The sequence below is a fragment of the Gymnogyps californianus genome, chromosome 16 (assembly GCF_018139145.2).
Source record: "Gymnogyps californianus isolate 813 chromosome 16, ASM1813914v2, whole genome shotgun sequence".
Classification (NCBI taxonomy): domain Eukaryota; kingdom Metazoa; phylum Chordata; class Aves; order Accipitriformes; family Cathartidae; genus Gymnogyps; species Gymnogyps californianus.
The window spans coordinates 5,511,724-5,519,143 of record NC_059486.1 but is presented as its reverse complement, the minus strand read 5'-3'; the positions used below and the strand labels follow the sequence as shown (position 1 = coordinate 5,519,143).

The 7,420-nt window shown below is 48.6% G+C and overlaps 1 protein-coding gene across 1 annotated transcript in view; it reads right to left on the bottom strand.

Moving 5' to 3' along the window:
* The window catches only part of GGT1 (gamma-glutamyltransferase 1), a 129,297-nt gene that overhangs the window by 64,017 nt on the left and 57,860 nt on the right, over window positions 1-7,420 (bottom strand). The window lies entirely within an intron of this gene.

Below are 7,420 nucleotides of genomic sequence, written 5' to 3'. Positions count from 1 at the left end.
GTTGTTCACAAATCGAGCCAGCAGCCCAGACACTGCAAGAATATGGGCCAGGAGTCCTTATGCAGTGCCTGCGCAGTGTGGGAGAGGATCAGCAGGTACCATTCACGTTGGTGAGAGTAGTTCATTCCTCTAAGGAAAGTAAAACATGGATGTGCATTTGGGGTAGGCTGCTGCCCTTTGTGTTGCAAGGTACTGATACAAATAAACTGATCAGACTTTAGCTGGTAAGTCCTCTCAATTATCTGTCCCCACAGGAATTCAGAGAGCAGATATGTTTTTGAAAGAGTTAAAAGTTAAAGAAATCAGACATGTTAAAAAACCCGTATAAATCCTGGCCCTCCTAAATTAACAATGGTAACTTTGCCTTCCTCTGCTGATTCTCTCTGGGAGTCTCAACACATACAAGCAACTCCCATATACTAAGCCACTCATATCCACATGAAATAGATACATCTTTCATACTCCTTGCTGATTTTACAAGACATTGCAAGAAGCAAATCAGTGATATTTATCAAGTGATTTATCCCCTTTGGACCAAGAGTGTGAGGGCACTGGAAGGTATCAGTGTCTCTGATCAGCTGCCAAAAGCCCCAAATAGATCCAGTCCCCTGAGGAAGAAAACTGGGTTTAGAGTGCTGAGTATCACAACCTGACACTGCAAATGCTGGACCCAGTCCTGTTTGTGCTCTGGTCACTGGATGCTTTGCCACTGGAGCAGGACCTCATAACCTTCATGTTGTTAACTTGCAAATGGAAGTGTTGTAAAGACTCTGTCCTGCTGACCAAAAAGAGCAGAAGATACAACAAGGTAAAGCAAATATAGCTAGGGCCAGGTGCTAGCTGCCCCATCCCAGTGGAGGTAGAAGAGAAAAGGCCCTGAGGTAGCCAGAATATGATGTTTGGCCAGGAGGATGGGAAACAGGGCATGCAAATGTAGCCAGACCCCAGCACAACCCAAGGTGGGAAGGGAGCATGTGCTCCCCTGCACAGTGGTCACCCAAACCCACTTTTTAGCCCTTCCAGTGAATCTGGAGAAGTGGAGTGATTTCTATGGCAAAGACTGTATTCGGGGAGCATGAGATTGTTTTGCAAAAGGCAAAATAGAGCTGCTCAAGTGGCCATTCCCATTACTGGGGGAAGGGCCATGCTGCTTCCAGAGGTCACTGCCTGACTCTTCTCACAACTCGTTTTTCCCTTCTCAGTGTGGTATCCATTTCTTCCCCTGCTGTGGAAGAGATGGCATTAATTTTTTCTTCTTTTCCTTCCAAAATACCTTTCAGCAAAAACGAAAAACATTTCAAATATCAGCAAGATCTGCTTAAATTCTTACAGTCTAAGCAGAGCAGCACTCTGTGCCAAGAAGAAAACTCGGGCACGAAGCATTTAAATGAAGCCTTAGAGCCACCTGGTGAGTCAGTGGCATATCTAGAAAGAGGGAGTAGCATTTGGTCTTTGGCTCTGAGCACTGTCTCTGTAAGGCTCTGCATCAAGGCATCTTCACAGCTTTTCCATAACAGTGGCACCCCCCCTGAAATGAGGCAAGATCCACAGCGTGCAGCCCACCACTGACGCAGCGCTTCCCTGCAGTCCCTGGCCCAGCCCCAGGGAGGATCTGTGCAGCCTGTTTCCAGCCCTGCTGAAAGTCGTGTTTTTGGTCTGAGCTGTGCTCATCAGCAGGATGGAGATGAGACATTCAGCCCCTTGCAAGGGAATTCTGTGCTAATCACTGGCAATGCCTGGCTGCCAGCTGGCAACTCCAGGAGCTGGAGATAAAGCATAGCTTGAAACAGACTGGTTCAGCTGAGCAGCTGTGGGATCTGTGTTTATTCCTCCATACGCACTTGGTTGCTTTGCCATAGAAACCTCCCCATGGAGAACTGGTTGTGAATAATACATGCAAATGCAAATTATGAGGTCCTGGCCTAGGAAACTGCTACTGCTACTGCTTCTTGGATGAACTCCGATGGGCTGCAACTTGGCTGTGGAGAAACTATCACAGCACACCCAGCTGTTCCCTGCCAGCTCCTGACCGCACTGACAGGTGAGCAACTCTGCGGGAGCACAGTGGCGTGCATCCAGCTCCAGACTGTGAAGTGCCCCAGTGCCCCCCCACAGATGAGATGCATGCTCAAGGAGCAGGGCTGGTGGCCCCAAATCCACAGGAAGCTGTTTTCGTAACAGCCAAGTTCACAAACCAGAGAGGATGACACAACCCAAATGAGCCTTTCCTTGCACTGAATGAGAAAGCTCAGGGCTCTCAAAGGGGATTAAAGAGATGAGCTGCTAAGTCAGGTCTCCTCACTGATACCCAAGATGGACCAGCTTTTTTATGCTACTAAGTCAGGGGATGCCTGCCCTGCAGTGAGCCTCTGTCTCCTGCTAGATAACACAGCAGGAGGGATGGATCCCTGTCATACTGAATACTCTCCTCAGTACCATACTTGCTGGTGCAGGGCTGTAACCTCAGCTACTTAAAGTAGCGCACACACCTCAGTATCAAGACTCATACACCAGGCTATCTCTGTCATTTGCAGTTTCCCAGCCTCCCTCCCTCCCTCTCTGTGTAGGATGCAGATGATCAGCCTGCAATGGGACCTATGTCATGTAGCAGAGAGGAAGCTGCAGCTGCACAGGGTAGTATCACAGCCCCTTCCCCACCCCGACCTCCCACCAGGTGATCAGTCTCACAACAGATCTCAAAGTGAGACATTTAAGCACACCTTTCAAAAGTAGTCTTCTGGAAGGAGAGGTCATTGGGTGCAAAGCCATGCCACGCCTCCCTACCATCTTATTTTTCCCAGGCTTTATAAAATACCCCCCAGAAAACCCTCCTCCTCCTGGGGTTGCTTGGTCCCTTTTCAGATCTACAGTCACATAGTGGCAGGGCATAAGACAGTGAACTCCCATCTCCACCAATCTGTACCTACAGCAGCTTCCTACCCAGCACCCCTCACAGCAGGCAGTTTCCTACCTGGCACAGCACACCCTCTTCTCCCAGGGCCACCTGCAGCATCTCACTTGAAAATGCTGGTAAACACTGTCACCTGGGGCTCTGCATGGGGTCAGGCAGGCAGCAGAGAGCTCTAGCAGAGCCAGCCCACAAAGCCCAGCCACAGGGAGGTGCACACGTGGGGATGGTGAGCAGCACTGCAGGTAATGAGGCCATTGGTGCCAGATAGCAGAGGGAAGAAGGAACAGGCCAGACCTTTTCAGTTACTCAAACAGAAATGCACTTGTTCCTTTCCTACCTAACTGAACAACATCTTCCTCGCTCCTCCGTCCTGTATTTTACCCCAGTCTCTGACCACAAAACCCAGGGTAACCATCTTAGCATGCTCCAGGTAGCAATATGCCTATCTCTGAGGCCACCACAAGCCTCCCTCATTCCTGTGACTCTGTCTAAATAACTGGTAATCATTTTGTTGAGGTAAGGATGCAAAAAGCAGCTGGAAGCACAGGCTTGTCCGATCTATTTTTATTTCACACACTTCAAAACCTGTCAAGGCCTTTCTCTTCTGCACTGCCAAGGCTCTTTTTTTCAACTTATAGCTCACTCCTCATCACAAGCACTTGGAAGATAAAGGAGTTTGCACTGTTTGGGGCAGGCTGACAGGCTCCTTAGTGGACAGCTGCTGACAAAGATGCCAAAATATAAATTGTTTCATCTTAAGAAAGCAAACGAGAGGATTAAACATTTGCCTTTAGAGATCACTCTGTCCACAACCTGATCACATTTGTTTCACGGCTCAGCGGAGGCAATGGTGTATCTCAATACAAACTCATCACTACACTATCTTGACAGTGCAGCAGGTATAACAGCCTTCAAGGGCAGTTGGCAGAAAGCCCAGCCACCCCAGCTCTGAGCAGTTGGGGACGATTATCAATGGACAAGAGAATCTGTTTTGCAGTTTACTGGCATTAAATGAATGCTCTTGAAATAGATGCAATAGCTGGTTTAAGGCTGCCAAGAGGTAGTTCACAAAACAAAATAGACCGGAACACTCTTAGCTGAGGCCAGCGCTCTAGGAAGCCATGACCGCATCTTGATCTACTTTGAGACACTAAGTACTCGATTATGAATCTCTTCGGTTCCTTTCCAATTTGATAGTATTCCAGTTCAGTGATGCCGATTCAAAACCAGAACAGCCACAAAACACAATAACCACACAGTAACTCCTCCCCAGGAGAAGAGTGAAGAGGAAAGTCAGCTTTTCTTCCACGTGCATTTACTCCTTTTCCCAAAGCCCAGCACTCCCCCTGCTGCATCCAAACTGGCCCCAAAAGCAAGTGAACCACAAAAACACTGATGTTTCTTTCTACAGCATCAGGTTTATTCAGCTTGCATGCAGGGCGTATCGCAAGGGTGAAGCATAGATACTTTGCTGCTTACTGATCAGCCAGTTCCTCCACTTCTGGGAGGATTATTCCTCCCAGTCCATTTTTGAGGCAATCTGCCCAAGGTTGGATACAATGATGGGAAGCATTTGGAAAGCTATCGAACAACTACATGGGCCTTATTCAACCTGTGTAACTCCCCTGAAACACATGGGGTCTCATCAAGCACAAACATGGCACAGAAAACTGGAAAAAGGCACTTTCCCAGACTAGCAGCAGCAGCTGCCTTTGGGTCTCCATGTCAGACTTCTGAGCGGAGCTTTGTTCTTGATCCCCTGAAATCTTTTGGTTTGCAGAGCCAACAGTTTGACGTGTGCACCTTTGTCTGAACTCTGCTGCAACTGAATAACTGAGTAAGTCAGAACTAAACTGCTCATTTTACCAACAGTTTTTTTGGGTTTTAGTTTTTCAGAAACTGCAATTGAAAGAGAGCGAAATGGAGGACGCCAAAGGAACAGCTTTGACATGCAACCAGATACTCAGAGGCAACAGTCCAGAGGGTCTCCAGCTGTAAGGTCCCCTCGTCTGGGTCTCAGCCCTGGACTGGCCCATCCCTCAGCTCCAGTATGAATATGAGTATTTTAGAGAGAACTGCCCTGTGCCTCTGCAAGCCTGTCGCTGGCAGCCCCCAAGCCTCCTGCTTCCCCACTGCTAACAGCAGGAGGACAACAGGCGTGATAGGCCATTTTGTCACCTTCTGAACTGAAAGGTCTGGAGCAGAAAACGCAGCAGCATCACCTCAGTTTTTGCATTGCTAATGCCTGTGTTGTTTCTGTCCCTTAGCAATATTATTAGCTCACTGAGTTGGCTTTACATTGGCGGCACTCACTGACTTTCCAGACTTTGGCTGTTTTCAGAAGACCGTAATGTTAAGACAGAGCAACAGACCAAGTAACAGACCGAGTCTGTTTTCAGACTCCCTTGTGGTAACGTGCAGAAGGACCCTCTTTAAAGCAGGAGGAAGGCAGGCAATGCCTGGCTCCTACCTGCTGTTCCTGCTGTCCCTCACTAAGCAGAAATTAAGCCAAGCCGGAAAAATGCAACCCCTAACCACTAACCTCAGCTGTCCCATAGGAGAGAAGACATTTTGCTCTGGAGCTGGGCAGTCACTCGTCTTCTACAAGCGGGGACAGCAGGATGTATCCACCAGAACACCTTGTTGAAGTACGTCCTGCTTGCACTGCACTGGGTGCTCCTGCCCAGGCGCTGGCGCTGCAGGGGCTTCTGTGAGGAGAGGTCGAGGCTGCCTCTGCTGGGCACAGCCGGTTCCAGCCGGTTCCGCAACGGCCCCACCGCTGGGCACAGCTGAGCCCAGCTCCGAAGCTGGTGGCACCTCTGGGAAAACATATTTAAGAAAGGGCAAAACGCCACACAGCATCGCGGGGTGAGGAAAAAAAGTGTGAGAAACAGCCCTGCAATGCCAAGGCCGGAGGAGGAGGAGGAGGAGGAGGAGGAGGAAGAGGTGCTCCAGGCACCAGAGCAGAGTCCTCTGTAACCTGTGGGGTGACCACGGTGGAGCTGGGGGACAGCCCTGAAGGAACAGCGACCCGTGGGAAGGCTCCACGCTGGAGCAGGGGATCAGCATGACGAGGAAGGAGCGGCAGAGGCAACCTGTTATACACTGACCAGAACGCCCCCCATTCCCCATCCCCCCTGCACCATGTGGGGAGGGGAGGTAGAGGAGTTGGTGATGAAGGAGTGAAACTGAGCCCGGGAAGAAGGCAGGAGTGGGAAGGTGTTGTTTTAATTTGTCTTTGTTTCTCACTAGCCAAACTTATTTTAACTGGCAATAAATTAATTTTCCCCAAGTCAAGTCTGTTTTGTCCATGACAGTAACTGGTAAGTGATCTCCCTGTCTCTATCTTGACACAAGAGCATTTTAATCTTATATTCTCTCCCTGCCCTGTTGATCAGGGGAGCGAGAGAGTGGCTGGGTGGGTGCCCTGCGCCTGTTCGGAGAGACCCCTACTCGGTAAAGCAACTTGAGCCATCACTGGGGTTGGGGTTCAGAGAGAGACAGCCAAGATGTAAAGCAGGATTGGGGATCAGGGTGCTAAAGTAAAGCTAAGGCTGCTACTAGAATTATCCCCAGTGTAATCCTTAGACTAGGGGATCAGTGTGTCCCATAGCATTAGTTTCAGCCTAAGGATAGGATCATGTTCCAAAAAGAGATAGTTGAAACACACACTAAAAGCAAGGCTCAAATGGGGCTGCAGAGGTAAAGTGAGGGCTGCTACTTGGACCCTCCCAACAGTCTCTAGCCAGAGGCTTCAGCACATCCCATAGTATAAGTCTCTGCCTAGGTTTAGGATTAGGCTTCATGTATTTGGAGTCAAATTCTGACACGAAAAACCTCTAATGAGTTCCCTAGAGCTTCATCCACTTTCTCGATGTCAAATTTGGCTCATTAACTGGAAAAAAAAGGTTGTAGTGAAAAGACAAAACAAAGACAGCACATCCTAACAAATGCCCAGAGAAAAGGAAGAAGCAACATTTCCTCTATGTGCATTCACTCCTTTCCCAAACCACAGCACTCCCTACTGCTGTATCCAAACTGCCCTCAAGAGCAAGAGGTGAACAAAACTGCAGGCAAAATGACGCACTCCTGTCTAGTTCTGAAGATGTCTCTGATGTGCACTTTTATATAATGTTCTTCAAAGAGGAACAATATTGGTTAATGACTGAGCTTTGCAAAAAAAAGGCTTGCTGTGGAGCTGTTCCAGAGACACATGAGACTCATGCAGAAAGGAGCTCATTCAATTGTGGAACAACAAACAGCAACACCTTTTTTGTTATAGAAGAGTAAAAATCTCCACACTTCAGTTCTGTTTCTCAGCTGGGTATTGTGTCAGGGAAAAAAACCCACTATTCACCCTGCAGTTTACTTGAGATTTTAGAATACTGTAAAGATATCAATAAGCAACCTAAAATGCCACTACATGGGTCTATGCATTATCACATTCTCAGCTTCACAGCATGTCTGCTGAGGGCCATCAGCTGCAGTGCTCCAAAACCTCTTCGAGGC